Raw genomic sequence first — 20,431 nt, forward strand, 5'->3', positions numbered from 1 at the left:
TATACTCCACATGGCATCTAAAAAATATTAGATAATCACGAGGTGAGTGTAGTGATTCGAAAAAAAATAAAAAAAAATTAATTTTATTAAATATTTATTTAATTAAATAATAAATTATATAATATAATATTACAACCAAGATCATCAATGCTTGCGAATTAATTATTGAGTTAGGATTCAACCCCTTGTGCTCTCGCCATTTATATCTAATAAATAATTAATAATAATATATTATTATAATATATATATATACACACACCAAGAAGCATCAGGATGCTTGCTGATGAATTAAATTCAAATTGAGTTAGGATTCAACCCCTTGTGCTCTCGCCACTCTCTCTCTCTCTCTCTCTCTCTCTCTCTCTCTCTCTCTCTCTCTCTCTCTCTTCTCTCTCTCTCTCTCTCTCTCTCTGTCTCTCCTCAATTTTCTTGGTGAAACCTATGCTGATTGAAAAATGAAAAGTATCCCTGGTTCTAGTTTCGGCCACCAACGTTTTAATCAGGGAGATTTCGTGGTTTGGGTGTCGTAGGCATCACTCCCGGGATAGGGTAAGGAGAATAGAATATGTGAGATATTTTCTAAAAATTCACCCAATTAAATTGAAGAATATAGTCATAGAGTATTATATATGTGTTTTCTGAGTATTTAGGCTTGTGGAAATGAGAATTTTGAATTATTATTATTATCTCTATATTTTTGGGAAACAGGTATTTTGAGGTTGAGTAAAACCTTAGAGATGATTACACCGTTACTTTTCAGCAGTTAATATAGTTATCTCAGGCAGAATATTATATTATGAATTATTAACTCAAATTGTGAAGCATGAGATTAATACAGAATAATGATATGACAGTGTTTTTATATAGAATTATAGTAAGATAGAATTTAACAGAGTTATAGAATGACCGTGTTTAATACAAAGTAATAGTATGACAATGTTTTATATAGAGTTATGATATGACAAAGTTTTTATATAAAGTTACAGAATGATAGCGTTCTATATAAAACTACAGTATGAGAGCATTTTATATAGAGTTACAGAATGACAATGTTCTATACAAAACTATAGTGTAATAGTATTTTATATTAAGTTTTAGTATTATAGTATTTTATATACAAAATTATAGTATGACAGTTTTATACTGAATTTTGAAAAAGAAATCATGTTATTGTATTGATTTATAAATCGCATTATATTGTTTAAGAACCCTGATGGACTTGAAAGTTAAGGAGTTGTCCCAAGAGGGGGGGGGGGTGAATTAGATTATTAAAATTTATTTAAATTCTTTTTATGAATTCTTTGACCTCTTGTTAAATTATCAAATACACAGCAAAGAACTTAGTTTCTTAATCAATCGAAAATCCAACACTTCAACACAATGCAACAAAACTTAAACAAACATCCAACCAATCAATCAACTTTAAAGTAATCAACCACTCAATATAATCTGCAGCACTTTAGCAATTTTCTGCTCAAGGTATTTGATTGTAACCCTGTGAATATATGTTTGATTCAATCCCTGTATTGATGAATTTGATTTCTTAATATGAAACACAATATGAGATCCAACACTCTTTCTAAAAACTTAGACTTTAAATAAACTTTAAGTTAATAAGTCTTGGCTGTTAACCAATCAACGTACTCTCTTACGATTTCCGCAATTTATATTGATTAACCAACATATTTCCCTTCGGTTTCCATAAATCCAAAAATCAAATTAATCTTTAGTTTATTTAATATACAATCCACATAGTGTATATGATCAAAAATTAAAACACAACGACACAGTTAATATATGCTGGAATTCAAAGAGGGTAAGGAAAGAGAGTGACACCACGTTTTTTACGAGGTTCAGCTTATCCCCAGCCTACGTCCTCACCTTTATCCAATACCACAAAAGGAATCCACTACACCATTCCTTTCCAGGCAGAACAAACCTTTTACAAGCGATACCCCACACTTAAACACTCCTTAAGTAGGCTAGAGCAATGCCTCTCCAAGTGATACCCCACACTTGGTCACTCCTTCGATAAGCTAGAGCATTGCCTTTCCAAGTGATACCCCACACTCGGTCAGTGATTGAACAACCTAGAATCGTCAAGAAACAAGAAACAATATCTGCGTGCAATAATACTCTCACAAAGGGCAAGTTAGTACAAATTCAAGCAATAGATACTTCAATATTCAAATATCAAATTGAATTACTATTGAAGCTCAAATAAGAATTCACCAAGTTCTTTATAGATGAGAATTAGCAACTCAGAACTCAATAGTAGGATGTTCAGCACTTCAAAAATTCAACAATTCAGTTGTGCAAAGATTTGGGCAAGAGAGAGTTGCAAGATAGCAAGATGTTCTTTCTGCTATGCAACATATTTTTCAGTTCTTCGTTGTTCTTCACATGATTTGATATGCAGAACCATGTATTTAGGCTTCTAAAAGTGATTTCATATTGCCCAAGATTACTTAGAGTATCTTCCAAGTTTTTAGAAAATTTGGGGCACAAGAAGCCATTATTTGAATTTTAAAACATTTAAAATTTCTAACCGTTAATAGTGTTCAAATGACTAAACTATCGGGTTTGGTCTGCTGATGTTCCTTAACACACTAAAAAATTTGAACTAGACATAGGGTCAGACAACTGAATTGTTGGTTTAGACTTCTGAAGTCCGAACTCAGACGACTGAACTGAGGGTTCAGTCTTCTAACGGCGTACTGCGTCTTCATGATTTCTCCAAAAAATTGTTCAGTAGACTGAACTTATTCTTCAGTCTTCTGAAGGTACTCCTCAGTCGTCTGGGCAGACCAAATTCAGATTTTTCATTTTTATTTTCAAAAATCATTTTTGCTCTCGTACTGTGATTTCCTATAAAACATTTTCTGGGGTTTTAAATATGGTCTCTAAGTTAATGAATACCCTTAAAGAGCTTTCAACATTTTTCCATAAGATATTTAAACATGAAGTACTTACATAAAGACTTCATAGGACTTTTGACATTCTAAGCACTTAAGTCTTCATGCTTGTTCTTTCTTTGGGCTCTCTTGCTTTGTCTTTCTTTTGCTCCATCTTGTGCTGAAGCTTTAATATACTTTAAGGTTTTTAGCAAGTCCTCTTTAACATGAATGCTCTCATAATCTTCAAGCTTTATTAGGACATCTTTTGAATCCATCCTTTGACCCTTTAAGTTTCATTTGTTCATCTTTCTTTGAAGTATAAGCTTTGAATGATCTTTATGAGCATTTGACCTTGTATTCTCATACATGAGTCCTGAAATATCATCACTTAACTAAATATATTGAGTTCATCTCATTTGTTATCATCAAAACAAGATTTTAAGCCTTATAAGGCCGACAATCTCCCTACTTTTGATGATGACAAATAAGGAGCAAAAAATTAAGTAAGCCTTAAAAAGGCTCCCTCTTACAATAAGCATTAACTTAACAATATTTGCAATTATCACGATCAAGTTCAATATTAATTTCTATATCATGCTCATATATCAAAATCACATCATACAAGATCAAATACCAATATATCAACTTAAGTATGCAGTATTATGCTTAATTTTTTTGCCCAAAATTTCTCCCCCTTTTGACATCAATAAAAAAGAGTAAGATAAAAGCATGGTCTTGATTACGCACCGAAACCGCGTAATTGGACGTTTAACCTGAACTTTACGGTTTATATTTTTAATTAAATATCTAAAATTGTCCAATATTTTAATAAAATGCCAAAATCATCATTCTTGAACTTTATTGCACTATTTATGAAGTTTTGGTAATTTTTTGTCGCAGGAAAATTCCCGGGAACCAAAACCGACACTTGTTCGTATTTCATGCATAACTTTTCCGTCCAAGCTCTGATTGAGATGATTCAAGTTTTTGAAGAAATAGGAAAGGATGATCTACAACTTTAGTGTTTTGAGTTTTGTGAGATACGGGCTCCAGAAGAGCAGAATTTGCAACGAATAGAGAATTAAAAAAATGAAAAAATCAAGTTGCTGGGTCAACTTGTTGCAAACGGGTCGGGTTGGGTAATTCGGGTCATAGGGCTTTTCCCCATCCCCTTTAAATCTTCTCTTCCTCCTTCTTCTTTTGGGAAGGCAGCCCGTGGGGGCTTTTCACGCTGCCTCTGTTCTTCTTCTTCATCTTCTTCTTCTTCTTCTTCTTCTTCTCCTTCTTCTTCTTCTTCTTCTCTTTTCCTTACTTTTCTTTGCTTTTCCTGTCTTCTCTTTTGGTATTTCTTTTAGCCTTTCTATCTTCCATTATTTCTCTTCTTCTTTTTCCTTTTTCTTCTTTTCCTTTCCCATCTTCTTCCTCCTCTGTTTTCCTCCTAAAACTCCCTCTGCTCTAGCCAAACCCGAGAGCCCTCCCTGCTGTCCCCTGCTAGTCCACCCGAGCACACCAGCTGCTGCAACCCTTGCTGCCACACACCACGCACAGCAGCAGCAGCCGCGGCTTCACACAGCAGCTCCTCTGCTACTGCCAGAGCACACAGCTCATACGAACATAGCAGAGGCCAGCAGTAACACAGCCGAAGACAGCAGCAACCGAGTAGGAACAGCAGAACCGTGACACACCATCAATCCTCCTCTGCCACAGCATACAGCAACATCCACATCTTCAAGGATTTCTCTCTCTCTCTTCTTCTTTTTCCTTTCTTTCTTTATTTATTTCTTTTGATGGATACTATTGTGTTTATTATTATTTATCTATGTTATTTGCAAGTTTGAGTTTTAATGTTTTATTTTGTAATGGTTATTTAATTGTGTTTTTTTCTTGTGTTTTGTTTTGTTTTGTCTTCCCATAAATTAGTAGTAGATTAATTTAGTTGTTTTCTTCTCTTAAAAAAAAATTTAATTTTTAATTGAAGTTTGATTTAGTTTAGGTTTCTTCTTGTTAAAGTTCGTGTTTTTATATATTGTCTGCGTATTTCTTAAGTTTTCAAAATACTAAATTTTGGTTTGAATTCTCGATTTTTGTTAAAGTTTCGATTTTTAGTGCATGTTTGTGTCTGTTTGAGTTTTCATAGTGTGCTCTTAATTCCGTGTCCAAAGTTGCCATTTTTAATTAGTGCGTGTCTCGATGTTTCCTTAGGTAGATTAGAGTTTCCATTCTTGCATGTTTTAATTCCATGTTTTAGGTTTCCAGTTTTTATTAATGCGTGTCCCAATGTTTCTTTAAGTAGACGTGAGGTTTCTATTCTTGTTTTCTTTTATTTAGTGCATGTTAGTTTAGAATTTTAAATTACGTGTCATTTAATTCATCAAAAGTGAAATTGAACAATCTTGAAAAACCCAGAATCTGAACCAAGTTCAGTACCTTCTTAATTTGGATTGGAAGAACGTAAAATCTGAGATTAAACGCATTCCCTGAGGAGACGATCTAGCCCTTGGGCTTAATATTACACGACGTAACTCCTATACTTGGGATAGCTTTCGAGCTGCTCATTTTTCGAGTGAGTCAGGTCTCCATCCTTCCTCTTAATTAGGACATTTCCTATTCTTCGAACTAGGACTTTGGAGAGATCACCAAATCATATGTCTCCCTAAACTTTCTCATCAAGTTCATTAAAAAGGTTCTTTCTACTAGTCATGTGATTGTTGGCTCCAGAGTCAAGGTACCAAACATTTTGGTCCTGGTGGGTTGAATTGTGTACCATCTGCATCAACGACTCTCCTTCGGCTTTCTCCTTTTTAGAAAAGTTAACACTTTCATTTACTTCGTGATTTTGGGGATTACCTCTGCACTCATTGTACAATATTAATTATTTTAATATTTAATTTTATTAAAATATTGTGAGATTCATATAGTTGAAATATGCTCAATCCATACCCTTCATTTATACAAGTTTAAGTACTACGTTACTAGTATGATATCATATAATTAATGAGTTTCAAACTTCCATGTATAGAGATAATTTATTCTAAATATTTTCTTAATGAACTATATCCACGTCACTTAAAGATTTAACCCTAACTCGATCTTGCTACAAAACCACAAAATGGACCACGTCTACAAGGATTTGTATTTATAAAATTACTTAATTTATTTATCCAAGAAGTATGTTGTTACCATTTTTGAACATGTAATAAAAAAAAGTCAACAATTATTATTTATATGACCAAATGGTTGTGACCTTCAAATGATTCTAAGTAGATAGCAATTAGAAAAGTTTAAATAATAATCAACTTTTTTTTGGGTGAATTTTCCTTTTTTGATGTATACCTGACTTATTTCCTTACTAAGAATAACAAAAAGGATTCTACCACTTAAAGGCCTTTTAAAAAAAAAAATTTCGGGCCAAATGCAAGTGTGTTGATAATATGTTAATGAATATTGGGGACTGTCTTCCCATATAATTTCATAAAATAAGAAGCTATCATAATATTTTCCCCCTAAAATAGTACTTAATTAAATAAAAGATCTATATGATAAATATGCAATATGAAATAAAAGACCTAAAACTAATTTTCAATTAATTTATTTTTATAATATTATTGCATAGGGTCCAATCCCAACATTATAAAAATAGATCTTGAGGCTCTAGAACTTCGCAATATAATGTGGTTTCTCCCTTAAGATTTATGCAAGCTAGATTTGGCAATGTTGCCGTTTCCTCCCTCCGGGTAGAACCACCCAGGGACACGTTCATCCCCGTTGCCATAGACAATTCTCAATATCTCTTCTAGAGTCCTCGCATATGCAACTGAGTACTCGCCTCTTGCTAAGACATTGCCCGAAATTTGTCGTTCTGCTCCTTCTGCTTTAGAGACTACGAGCCCTTCATCTTTCAAGCCCTCGTGCCCTAGTTTGTCCCTTAACTTAGAAATGTGAATTCTACCACTGAGATTCCATAAGGATTGACCTTCTCTAGTGCATGCTGGTAAAGGAGTGTCCGAATGATAGCATCTTGACCTGACTCGACGCCTAAAAGGCCAACAACAAGCTGAAATATGCACATATACATGCATGAATGAACGCATATAAGAAGGTTTATATACATAACAAAATGGGGGGGGGGGGGATTAGGGTTGGTTATTTTTGTGATTTTGGACTAGATTTTTAATTTTGAGTTTTAAAAAAGAATTTCCATACATAATGTAATAGGGGGAGTAGGGTTTGCATACTTACCCTTTTGTAAGTAGCACCTTTGAGTTTAGGATTTGCTCCAACATAGCCCGTGAGTCCAACATAAGGAATTGCATAAGATGCAATGAGATAGTTAATGGAGTTGGCACAAGGGTCAAAGGGTGGTTCCAATTTTCGTCCAAAGGCACTATTTATCACTATTGCAAACGAGTTCACACTAAAATCTAATAAAGGTCTTGGAAATCCCTTTACTGTACTTTGAATTGCCCTGCGTATATATACATGTAGCAAATTAAAAATGCAACTTCAGAGATTGAACTATCTTATTTTTAATTTTCTTTCTCGGGCATTTGTGAAAAAAATAAAATTATTATAAAATTAATTGAACAAAAGTAGATAATGTTTTAAAACATTGAAATGGTAGATGAAAGATTTTAAAATCCCTTGCTCATTGCCAATTTATACAACTTCATAAGCAATGAAGGACATTATTTTTCATAACGCATGTTAATTATTTATCAGTTCATAGATATTAAATGACATTATTTTTCATGAAATTTAAAATAATGCATGAAAAGGGACCATAAGACTTTAGAGTGATGGTTACAATTATGATCCCTTATATATATATATGTGTGTGTGTGTGTGTGTGTGTGTGTGTGTGTGTGTGTGTGTGTGTAAACTTAAAAATAAAAATTGTTACATGATTGATTAGAAATTGATAATTATTAAGTTAATACTAAGGTAACTTAAGTAATAATTGAGACTTTGACCTTTCACAAGATCTAGGGTTCAAGTATACTATAGGCGCACAAATTGTCCTAAGTTAAGGGGTAAATGGTTTAAAGGGTTCGGACACCCCAATTTTTCCTAAAGTCATTGAAAAAAAAAAAAAAAATGCATGTATGCTGGAATATGAAATTCATGTATAAAAATCTTTCACAAAACCATATATATATATCATATATTTATGTAAGTATATCGTAAGTGCCTGATTTCTTGGTAGGCAAATTAGGCAATGATGTCTTGAATCAAAGGGTCGAGTTTGGCGACCCTAGCGCCGGTGGGGGTGGGACCTCCCTTTATCAAATTAGGGGCAAGTTGGTCCAAACCATGTCCCAAAGCCCCCCATGAGAAGAACTCTGCCTCAAAGTACTCTAGGTTTAGAGGGAACTCCAAAAGATCCACGTCCTCTTGTGGGACGTCATTGCCATAAATGCCCTCACTCAGTTTGGCACCGTAGGATTGTCCTAGGCACAAGAAGAAGATGAGGCTTAATAGCCCCGCAACACTATTGGCCATAACCTTTATAGCTACAAGAACTAAGTCTCTCTCTCTCTCTCTGGGTTTTCAGTTTATGGTCTGTGTGTTTGTTCATGTATATAAAGGTCTAGGAGGGAATGGCTAATAATTTTTTATTTAATGCAGAGTCAAATGTAGTTTTTGATCAGAAAAATTCAAAATTTAACGTGTATTTATGACTGGCATGTATATATATGTTCTTCTGGTCCAAATACATATGGGTGTTTTTTTTTTTTTTTTGGTTCATTTAAGATCTTTTTTAAAACAAAAAAAATATTAAGGAAAGGTAAGGAAAATATCAAGGAATCTAGATTTTCATGTTTGATTATCAACTCTCAGATATATATATTTACTATCAGTGTAATGAGTGCGTGAGAGTATCAATTAAGCAATCTTTGTATCACAAGATATTCAGCCAATAAGTTCACACAAAGATGTCAAGTCTCAAATATTTCAATTAGCAGGATGTCTCAAGCATGTAAATATCAAATAATGTATATGCTTGGTTTGCAAAATATATTTAATCTTTGTATCAACAAATAATATGTAAGTCAATGAATATAGCAACAAAGATTTTTATCTCATAAAAAAATATCTCTTCAAATATATTTTTCAATATGAAGCACACTAGATATTTGAAAATGATTTTAAATGGATTTTGCAAACAAAAACAAATACAATGTTCTCAATATATTGCAATGAGGGTGCAATCTTAGAAGATCTAAGAAGGTCTCCTTAGGATAGACTTATTAACCAAGTCTCCTAGGAGTCCTTAAGGTTTTGCTCTCAATAGAAATAATATCAATCAAGTAGAGCAGGGAGAGCAAACCTATATAACAACCACACTTAAATCACACTTACAAAAGTATTTGAGAGGTAAGATCTGGTAAGAATAAGTGTTGGAGGCTCAACGATGAGTATTATGGGTTTTGGGATTTTCAGAGAATTTCTCCCTAATCAAATATGCTAATCTTATACTAATTTTAGAAAATGATGGGCTATATATAGACATTGGAAGAATTATAGCCGTTAGGACATGTAGCGTATTATTAATATTGTTTAAGATCATTTTAACCCTAATTAGCCCTGTTTAAAAATGTGTAACCGTGGTAAAAATCAGAACAACTCGAGAGGTCTTGTCGACCAGAGTTCATATGGTTCGGTTAACTAGGATGTTTTTGAACTGAAGACTCGGTCGACCGAAAGTGGGCGATTTTCCACTTTACTGAGGTTCGGTCGACCAGGTCATTTTGATCTGAATGGTTTGGTCGACCAGATAGTTGGGATTTCTCCCGAGAACCCTCAGTCGACTAGGTAGTTGGTATTCATTTTTTTCTCGGTCGACCAGTTGGTTAATTTGTTGACCTCAGGGTTTCGGTCGATCGGGGGGTTTTGAACTATACTGGTTCAGTCAACCAGGGCCTTGGTCAACTGTTGACTCGGGCCTGTTTCGGTCGACTGGGGCAGAATGAGCTGCCTTGGCTAGTCGATCGAAAGTGCACAATGTGTGCATTTCGGTCTTGTCTTGAAACACACAAACCCTATTCAAATGCCCAACAATCATAAGTGCAATGGTGTGTGTCCTAGGGTCATTTATGTACAATTAAAAGACACCAAAAAAGTTTGGTCGACCGAAGGGTGAACCCTAAGGTCATTCTAAGGTCACTTTTAGTTTATGTTTTGTTTTGAGCTTACGTATTATCACACATGTGATGTGTGTGAACTTATTACAAACCAAAGACCTATTTACTATTACACACCCTTTGCATATGAATTAAATACAATACAATCATAAAATGGGTCTTCAGCTTCAATTCCTCTTTGTGCACATCTCGATCTTGGAAATTTTAGTTTCTGCACAAAACCTCAAACACCCATTAGACTCAATGAGTATTTGTCATAATCAAAACCGAGCGTGACCTATAAGGTCAACAATAACAAGAAATGACTCATCTATTGATAAATAACAAGATGATTTGGAACTAGTATTGTACAAAATTTCTCTCATTCTTTCTATCTCTCCTTTTCTCTCATCCTTTCTATTCGTATGCCTACTCCAAGCCTTATGTATGCATATAAAAATGAGAGGGGGAGAGGGCCCTTTTTAGAGGGCAATAAGGATAGTACATTATTTATGGTGGTGGAAGATGAAGGAGTGGGAGATGAAAGAGTGGAAGATGAAGCAGTTGAAGATAAAGTGGTGACAATCATTTATATTTTTCACAACACTCCCCCTTGGATGCCACCTATATTTAAATTCCTTCTACTAAGATCTTTAGGATGTCTCATTCCAATGAGATGAACCAATTTCTTGAATGTTATAGTAGAAAAAGTTTTGGTGAACAAATATGCTAGATTATCACTTGATCGGATCTACTGAACATCTATATCACCATTCTTCCAGAGTTCATGTGTATAGAAGAATTTTGGAGAGATATGCTTTGTTCTATCACCCTTTATGTATCCTCCTCTTAGTTGAACTATGCATGCAACTTTGTCTTCATATAAAACTATTGGAATACCCTTGATTTATTGAAGACCATAATTTGCTTGGATATGTGAAAGCATTGATCTGAGCCACATGCATTCTCTACTAGTTTCATAGATAGCTAGTATTTTAGAATGATTGGAGGATGTTGCTGTAACTGTTTGTTTTATTGATTTCCAAGATATAATAGTTTTTCCATAAAGAAGTACATATCAAGTTTGAGATTTAGTGTTAATAGGATCAGATAGATATACAACATTTGCATATCCTACTAGTTGAGATTTCGAATCAAGTGAGTAGAATATACCCAAATCAAATGTACCTCTCAAATATCGTAGAATGTGCTTAATTCCATTCTAGTGTCGCCGTGTAGGAGCATAGTTATATCTTGCTAATAGATTTACAACAAATGTAATGTTTGGTCTTGTACAATTGGCCAGATATATCAAAGAGCCGATAACACTTAAATATGGTACTTCAGGATTAAGTAATTTTCCCTTATCATGAGGTCGAAATGGATCATTTTGAACATCAAGTGATCGTACCATCATTGAAGATCCCAAAGGATGAACTTTGTCCATATATAATTGCCTTAATATATTTCGGTATATTTAGATTGATGAATAAGAATTACGCTATTTACATGTTCAATCTGTAGGCCAAGACAATATTTTGTCTTTCCTAAATCTTTCTTCTCAAATTTTACTGTTAATAATTAGTAGTTTTAGTGAGCTCTTTAGGAATCCTAACTAAATTCAAATCATCAACATAAACAACAATTATAGCAAATCCGAATTCTAATCTTTTAATAAAAATGCATGGACAAATTGAATCATTTATGAATCCTTCTTTCACAAGGTACATACTACCTTAATCGATTGTACCACATGCGTCCAAATTACTTTAATCCATATGAAGAACATTGGAGTTTAATTGAATAAAAGTTCATGGATTTTGCCTAAGGCAATTTAAATTTTTTCAGGGATTTTCATATAAATTTCACTATGCATCGACCCATATAGGTATGTTGTTACTATGTCCATAAAACGCATGCTCAGTTGATTAGCGACTACTAGCCCAATTAAGAATCTGAAAGTGGTTCCATTTATTACGGTAGAATATGTCTCCTAATAATTAATTCCAGGTTTTTGCGAGAAAGCTTATGCCACAAGCCTTGCTTTATATCGATTAATTTCATTATTTCCATTTTTCTTGTGCATTAATATCCATTTGTATCTAACAGGTTGGATATCTTCTAGTGTTTAGACTATAAGTTTAAAAACTTATCTTTTCAATAGAGAGTTTAATTTTGATGTGATAGTCTCTTTCCATTTTGTTCAATCACTTCTATATCAACATTCATTAATAGATTTAGGTCCAAGTTCCTCTTTACTTTAGGTAATGTTAATTAGTAGCTATTGCATATGCAAATATGTTGTTGACAAAGACTTTACTTCTATCCCACATTTCTCCTATGTAATGAATTGAGATCTCATTATTATTTCCAGGTACCTGTCCCTTTTCAAGGGATGTCACTTTAGGAGTTTTCTCTTCAAGAGATTCCTCTTCAGAAGGTTCCATAATAGGAATTTCATTTTCTAGGAGAAATGAGTTTGAAAATATCAAATGAATTATCTGCCTCTCTAACTTTTTTTGGAGTGCTTATAGATTTCAATTTTCTCCTTCTCGGAGTTTTATGTTTTGCACCAACAGGCCTTGCACGCTTAACTTGTGGTTTAGGTTAATTAGCCGGTTGTTGCCCTTCAATGGTTTTATACGGAATGAAAATTCATTTAGACATTGCTCCAAACCGTCGATGGTTATATTGTCAACGGTTTGCCCTGCTGCACTTTGATTTCCTTTATGCTTTCCCTTTGTGCATGCTTTATGATAACCCAAAAATTTCATTACTCTGATACCACCTATAATAATATTTTCATACAGTGGAAGACCTCAAATACAAATTACTAGAGTACTAATTATCCCAATATAATAATATCATTTCTAATAGCACAATTCATATCCCTAAAATTCTGGACTCAACAAAAAAAAATTTATTGAATATCTATTCTAAATAGAACCTTCTATCCCACCCACGCTTCTGCTGCACTACTCTCATCACTATTATACTCCACATGGCATCTGAAAAACATTGGATAATCACGGGGTGAGTGTAGTGATTCCAAAAAAATAAAAAATAAAATTAATATTAATTAATTAATTAATGAATTATATTTATTATTAATTAAATAATATAATAATATATTATTATATAATATATATAATATTTATTATTAATTAAATAATATAATATATATATAGACACACACACACACACATGAGGAAGCATTAGGATGCGTCCTGATGAATTAAATTCAAATTGAGTTAGGATTCAACAACCCTCTGCTCTCGCCACTCTCTTTCTCTCCTTGTACTCTTCGTCTCTCTCTCTCTCTCTCTCTCTCTCTCTCTCTCTCTCTCTCTCTCTCTCTCTTTAATTTTCTCGGCGAAACCTGTGCCGATTGAAGAATGAAAAATATCCCTAGTTCCAATTTTGGCCACCAACGTTTTAATCGGGGAGATTTCGTGGTTTGGGCATCGTACACGCCACTCCTGGGATAAGGCAAAGAAAATAGATTATGTCAGCTTTTTTCTAAAAATTCACCTGATTAAAATGAAGAATATAGTCATAGAGTATTATATATGTGTTTTTTTGAGTATTTAGGCTTATGGAAATGAGATTTTTGAATTATTATTATTATATGTATATTTTTGGGAATCAGGTATTTTGAGGTTGAGTAAAACCCTAGAGATGATTACACCATTACTTTTCAGCAAAAAATATAGTTATGTCATGCAGAATTTTATATTATGAGTTATTAACTCAAATTGCGTGGCATGAGATTAATACAGAATAATGATATGACAGTGTTTTTATACAGAATTATAGTATGATAGAATTTAACAGAGTTATAGAATGACTATGTTTAATACAAAGTAATAGTATGACAATGTTTTATATAGAGTTATGATATGACAAAGTTTTTATACAGAGTTACAGAATGATAGTGTTCTATATAAAACTACAGTATGAAAACATTTTATATAAAGTTATAGAATGATAGTGTTCTATACAAAACTACAGTGTAATAGTGTTTTATACTAAGTTTCAGTATTATAGTATTTTATATACAAAATTATAGTATGACAGTTTTATACCGAATTTTGAAAAAGAAATCGTGTTATTGTTTTGCTTTATAAATCACATTATATTGTTTAAGAACCCTGATGGACCTGAAAGTCAAGGAGTTGTCCCAAGAGGGGGGGGGGGTGAATTGGATTATTAAAATTTATTTTAATATTTTTTTATGAATTCTTTGACCTCTTGTTAAATTATCAAACACACAGTAAAGAACTTAGTTTCTTAATCAATCCACAATCCAACACTTCAACACAGCACAACAAAACTTAAACAAACATCCAACCAATCAATCAACTTTAAAGTAATCAACCACTCAATACAATCTGCAGCACTTTAGCAATTTTTTGCTCAAGGTATTTGATTGTAGCCCTATGAATATATGTTTGATTTAAGCCTTGCATTGATGCATTTGATTTCTTAATATGAAACACAATATGAAATCCAACACTCTTTGCAAAAACTTAGACTTTAAATAAACTTTAAGTTAATAAGTCTTGGGTGTTAACCAATCAACGTACTCTCTTACGGTTTTCGCAATTTATATTGATCAACCAACATACTTCCTTTCGGTTTCTGCAAATTCCAAAATCAAATTAATCTTTATTTTATTTAATATACAATCCATGTAGTGTATGTGATCAAAAATTAAAACACAACCACGCAGTTAATATATGCTAGAATTTAAATAGGGTAAGGAAAGAGAGTGACACCATGTTTTTTACGAGGTTCGGCTTATCCCCAACCTACGTCCTCACCTTTATCCAATACCACAAAAGGATTCCACTACACCATTCCTTTCTAGGCAGAACAAACCTTTTACAAGCGATACCCCACACTTAAACACTCCTTAAGTAGGCTAGAGCAACGCCTCTCCAAGTGATACCCCACACTCGGTCACTCCTTCAATAGGTTAGAGCAATGCCTCTCCAAGTGATACCCCACACTCGGTCAATGATCCAACAACCTAGAATCGTCAAGAAACAACATCTGCGTGCAATAATACTCTCACAAAGAGTAGATTAGTACAAATTCAAGCACTAGATACTTCAATATTCAAATATCAAATTGAAATACTATTGAAGCTCAAATAAGAATTCACCGAGTTTTTTCCTGATGAGAATTAGCAACTCAGAACTTAGTAGTAGGATGTTCAGCACTTCAGAAATTCAGCAATTCAATTGTGCAAAGATTTGGGCAAGAGAGAGCAGCAAGATAGCAAGCTGTTCTTTCAGCTATGCAAAAGATTTTTCAATTCTTTGTTGTTCTTCGTATGATTTGATTTGCAAAAATATGTATTTATAGGCTTCTAAAAGTGATTTCGTATTGCCCAAGATTACTTGGAGATTCTTCCATGTTTTTATAAAATTTAGGGCACAAGAAACCATTATTTGAATTTTAAAACATTTAAAATTTCTAACCATTAATAGTGTTCAGAAGACTAAACTATCGGGTTCAATCTTCTGATGTTCCTTAACACACTAAAAAATTTGAACTCGACACAGGGTCAGATGACTAAACTAAAGTTCAAACTTCTAAAGTCCCAACTCAGACGACTAAACTGAGGGTTTAGTCTTCTAAGGGCGTACTGTCTCTTCACGATTTCTCCAAAAAATTGTTCAGTAGACTGAATTTATTCTTCAGTATTTTGACATATTTCTTTAGTCTTCTAAGGGTACTCCTCAGTCATCTGGGCAGTCCAAATTTAGATTTTTCATTTTTGTTTTCAAAAATCATTTTTGCTCTCTTGCTTTGATTTCCTATAAAACGTTTTCCGGGATTTTAAATATGGTATCTAAGTCAATGAATACCCCTAAAGAGCTTTCAACATATTTCCATAAGATATTTAAACATGAATTACTTACATAAAGACTTCGTAGGACTTTTGACATTCTAAGCACTTAAGTCTTCATGCTTGTTCTTTCTTTGGGCTCTCTTGCTTTGTCTTTCTTTTGCTCAATCTTATCCTCAAGCTTTAATATACTTTAAGGTTTTTAGCAAGTCCTCTTTAACATCCATGCTCTCATAATCTTCAAGCTTTATTAGGACATCTTTTGAATCCATCCTTTGACTCTTTAAGCTTCATTTGTTCATCTTTCTTTGAAGTATAAGCTTTGAATGATCTTTATGAGCATTTGACCTTGTATTCTCATACATGAGTCCTGAAATATCATCACTTAACTAAATATGTCAAGTTCATCTTATTTGTTATCATCAAAACAAGATTTTAAGTCTTGTATGACCAACAATCTCCCCCTTTTTGATGATGACAAATAAGGGAAAAAAAAAACTGAGTAAGCCTTAAAAAGGCTCCCTCTTACAATAAGCATTAACTTAACAATATTTTTAATTGTCAATATCAACTTCAATATTAATTTCTATATCATGCTCATATATCAAAATCACATCATACAAGATCAAATACCAATATATCAACTTAAGTATGCAGTATTGTGCTTAATTTTTTTGCCCAAAATTTGTCCCCCTTTTGACATCAATCAAAAAAGTAAGATAAGAAAATTTATAAATACGAAGGCGATTGAGCAACCGTAAGCTAAAAGTATAGATTTAGTGAAGGCTCAAACATAGAAGCTTTGCATTTATCATGCATAAAAAGATTAACAATAAGTCTCAAAGTAGCATGAAAAAGTACAAAAGAATGTATATCATAATTTTCAATGATTTCCATGAATCATGATATCATTTGTGATTTTAAATTTATCATGCCATTAATTTATTTCAATGTAAGTGCTCATGGATACCATTATCAAGAATAATACCTGTAACGACCTGCTATTTAACTCGGTTTTTATTTTGTTTTATATATACTATAACATTTAAAATACTCTGATACCACATTGGATTAAAGCCAATCATCAGCCTAAGCAGCGAGAAGCAAAAATCAAATAAAGATAACAATATGTAATTATATACAATACCAGAGTGCTAAAGTGTTTCCCAAAATATACATATATGTCTGTTTTCCAAAATACCCTCAACTGGCTAGGGCTATACAAAAATACTCCCAAAATACTCACATTACTTGTCAGGGCAATATCAAGACCCCTCTATCTGCGAGCCTGATCTGCTCGCCTACCTGGATCACCTGAAAAATGTTAAAGTAATTAGAATGAGCCAATGCTCAGTAAGACGAAATATGCTATTGCTAGTGTGTGGCAAATGAGTTACAATACAGTGAAAATCTATTACTATATAGTCATGTATCACTGAATCTGTATAGGACAAAACCAGTGATATAAATCTTCATCTTTTACCTGTTGCTTAACATTTTTATACTTTAGGTTTCTACCCAAAATACTGCTAATGTATATATATATATATATTTTCTGTTTCTGTAAACCTATATAAACATAGTAGTAACTGTAAACTTCCCTGTAGATAACTGTGTGTCATGATTTAACCCCTCATGATAGGGTTGTGCGGCCCGTAGGCAGGATTTACCATGGCTAGCCAACTAGGAATAAATCACTATACTCCATAGTCTGATCAGCCCTCCTCTACCCATATCTGATGGGGAGCCTGTCCACTCTTGGGCTCTATGCGATTGACCTTTATACCACGTATTATCTGAATAGGTGGTTGCACTCTATAAATTGTATATAGCTACGGTATCATGCTCTGTAAACTGTATGGTCCAATAGGGTCTGATACTATATAATACATCTCTATATACGACTATATGTTTTACCATGATTCTGTAATAACTATATAAACCATGATGCTGTAGGAAACTGTATCTATATCAATTGTATTTTTGTAATTAACTATAAATTTGTATGTCATGGTACTATAAAATTGTATAATCATGGTATTTCTGTAATTGCTGTAAAATATATTTAATATCTGTATATTCTGTAAAACACATCTCTGGAAAATACTGTAAAGCATATTTCTGCACTATATCTATATTCTCAAGCCACACAGAAATTTTAACACGTATTAATCATATTTGATAAACTGTATAAATCTCTACTGTAAACAATACGCTAGTGGAACATTTATAATTTTATACTAAAAACATACTCAAATAACCTAGCATAGCATACTTCCCTTACCTATTTCCTACTAAAAACCCCCTACAATAATAGGTCCAACACCCACAGGGTTCTCCACTTAACACCCTGAAAACCACATTTGCCAGAACAGAATATCAATATTTCTTGGCCTACATCATTTCCTACAACTGTCAGAAGACCACAAATTGAATAAAAGACCTTACCCTGGATTTGGGATGAACTTCAACTTCGTTCCACCGACGATCCACTCTAGAAGACTTGCAGAGAACCCCGTCAGGAGTGTCATGGTGGCCTCAGATCGTGAATCTGGCGACTGACGGGGCCGAGATCGAAGGAAGAAGAGGGAGGAGCCGTAGGGGTAGAGAGAGAGAGGGTTTACGGAAAATTTCTGTGATTAAAAATGAGTTTAGGGCTATTTATACTGTTGGCTTCATCAACAAGCCACGTCATCTTGTCGATGAGTCCTTAAGTAATTTCATTGACGAACCTTACCCTTCATCGATGAAATTCAGAGTAGCCCAAATTCTTCTTTTGGTGTTTTCTCATTGACGAAGCTCGCCCTCGTCGATGAGGTCCTGCTGTACCTTCGCCGACGAATCCCCTGTATTCATCGACGAGGCCCTGATAAATTTATTGGAGTATTTTTTTCCCAAAGTTTGATATCGTAGACGAAAGCGGAGCGTTCGTCGACGAAGTCGACTGCCTCCTTCTGTTAGTGTTTCTATTTCCCTCTTTCTTTATTATTTAAATACCATTATTTTTCGGGTCGTTACAATACCAATATCATATCAATGCCAAGATTTATGCTTCATAACCATGCTCAATAATTCCATGCTCAAATTTGTAATGTATAGTGAGCCATAAGATCATCAATATACGTCAAGTGAATATCATTTCTTTGGAAAAATATAGATATCATATATGTCAGTATAGGAGTATGTAGCATATCAGCATGTCATATAAGCATGGAGCATATTATTGCATTGTGCTATAATTTTGTTCAAATTGTTTCTCATGTTTCTTAAGTATTTTTTATTCATCTTAACTACCTCTCATTTTGCTCAAATATCTTTTCTTAATCAAAGTTCTCATGCAATAAGCTCAATTTTGCTTCAGATTTTCTTTCTTTTGATTTCATTTCATATTGCTTTCCAAACCTTAGAAAGTTAGGCCTTGTACAAATTATCCTATGATTTTGGCCAACAATGTCATTATTTATTTATTTATTTCAATGTTATAGTTATCAATAAGCTCTTAAATTCATCTTTGAGATTTTCCATTTCTGAAGTTAAGGTTTTTAAAGTATTAAATATATAGTTCTCGTGACCTCAGAAGACTGCTAATTTAGTTCAGTCTTCTGAAGATTTTTAGAATCATGAAACTAAATAGGCTGTAGACACCCCATTTTTACCCCGGCCCAATATATTTATTATCATTATTATTATTATTAGTATTTTTAATATTATTAGTATTTTTATTATTTTATTTATTCTTATTATTATTATTATTATTAATTTTCATTAGTTATATTATTATTATTATTATTATTATTTTTCATTAGAATTATTATTATTACTTTTATTTTTATTTTTACTTCTATTTTATTTATTATTATTATTATTATTATTATTATTATTATTATTATTATTATTATTATTATTATTATTATTATTATTATTATTATTTCCTTATTACCATAATAAGTAGTTATACTCATATATATTGTTTCCAAAAAGAAAAATACCATAAAATACAAAAAACCAAAAAAGGAAAAGAGAAGTAGGGTTTCTAGGTTTTTTTTTTTTATAGAAAGGGTCTCTTTTGGCATCTCTCATGGGGTGGCAGCGCACGAACAAGCGCAGGCACAGCATAGGCCGGAGACCAAAAAAATAAAAAATAAAAGCCTACCTTTTCTAGCTTCTCCAGCTTCTTCTTCTTCTTCTTCCTGCCAGCCCCTCATCTCCGACCACCTTGCTCCCGGCCACCTTGCTCCCAGCCACCACCCATACACTAGCAGACCCAGAGCACGGCCGCTGCTAGCACCAACCACCCGAGGCTCCCTCCATAACAGGGCAGAGCCCCGAGCTCCTCTGCACCAGACCATCCGGTTACTTCAGCAACACTCCGACGACGCCCACCGCCATAGTTTCCGGGGATCCTGCGCCAGTTGTCGTTCACGGTAGCCCCTACACCTTCTCCAGCAAACCAACTCCGTTGCCGTCACCACCACCGTTACCGTCATCTTCACCAGCTCCGGACAGCCCCATCACTCTCGGCCTCCTATGCTTCAGCCAGCTACACAGAGCCTGCA

At 33.6% G+C, this 20,431-nt stretch overlaps 1 pseudogene; it reads right to left on the bottom strand.

The window, feature by feature from the left end:
* Positions 1-6,580: 6,580 nt before the first annotated feature.
* On the bottom strand, positions 6,581-20,224 carry LOC131150414 (desiccation-related protein PCC13-62-like; annotated as a pseudogene).
* Between the last annotated feature and the right edge of the window lie 207 nt (positions 20,225-20,431).

This window comes from Malania oleifera, chromosome 3, assembly GCF_029873635.1.
Source record: "Malania oleifera isolate guangnan ecotype guangnan chromosome 3, ASM2987363v1, whole genome shotgun sequence".
Taxonomy (NCBI): Eukaryota; Viridiplantae; Streptophyta; class Magnoliopsida; order Santalales; family Ximeniaceae; genus Malania; species Malania oleifera.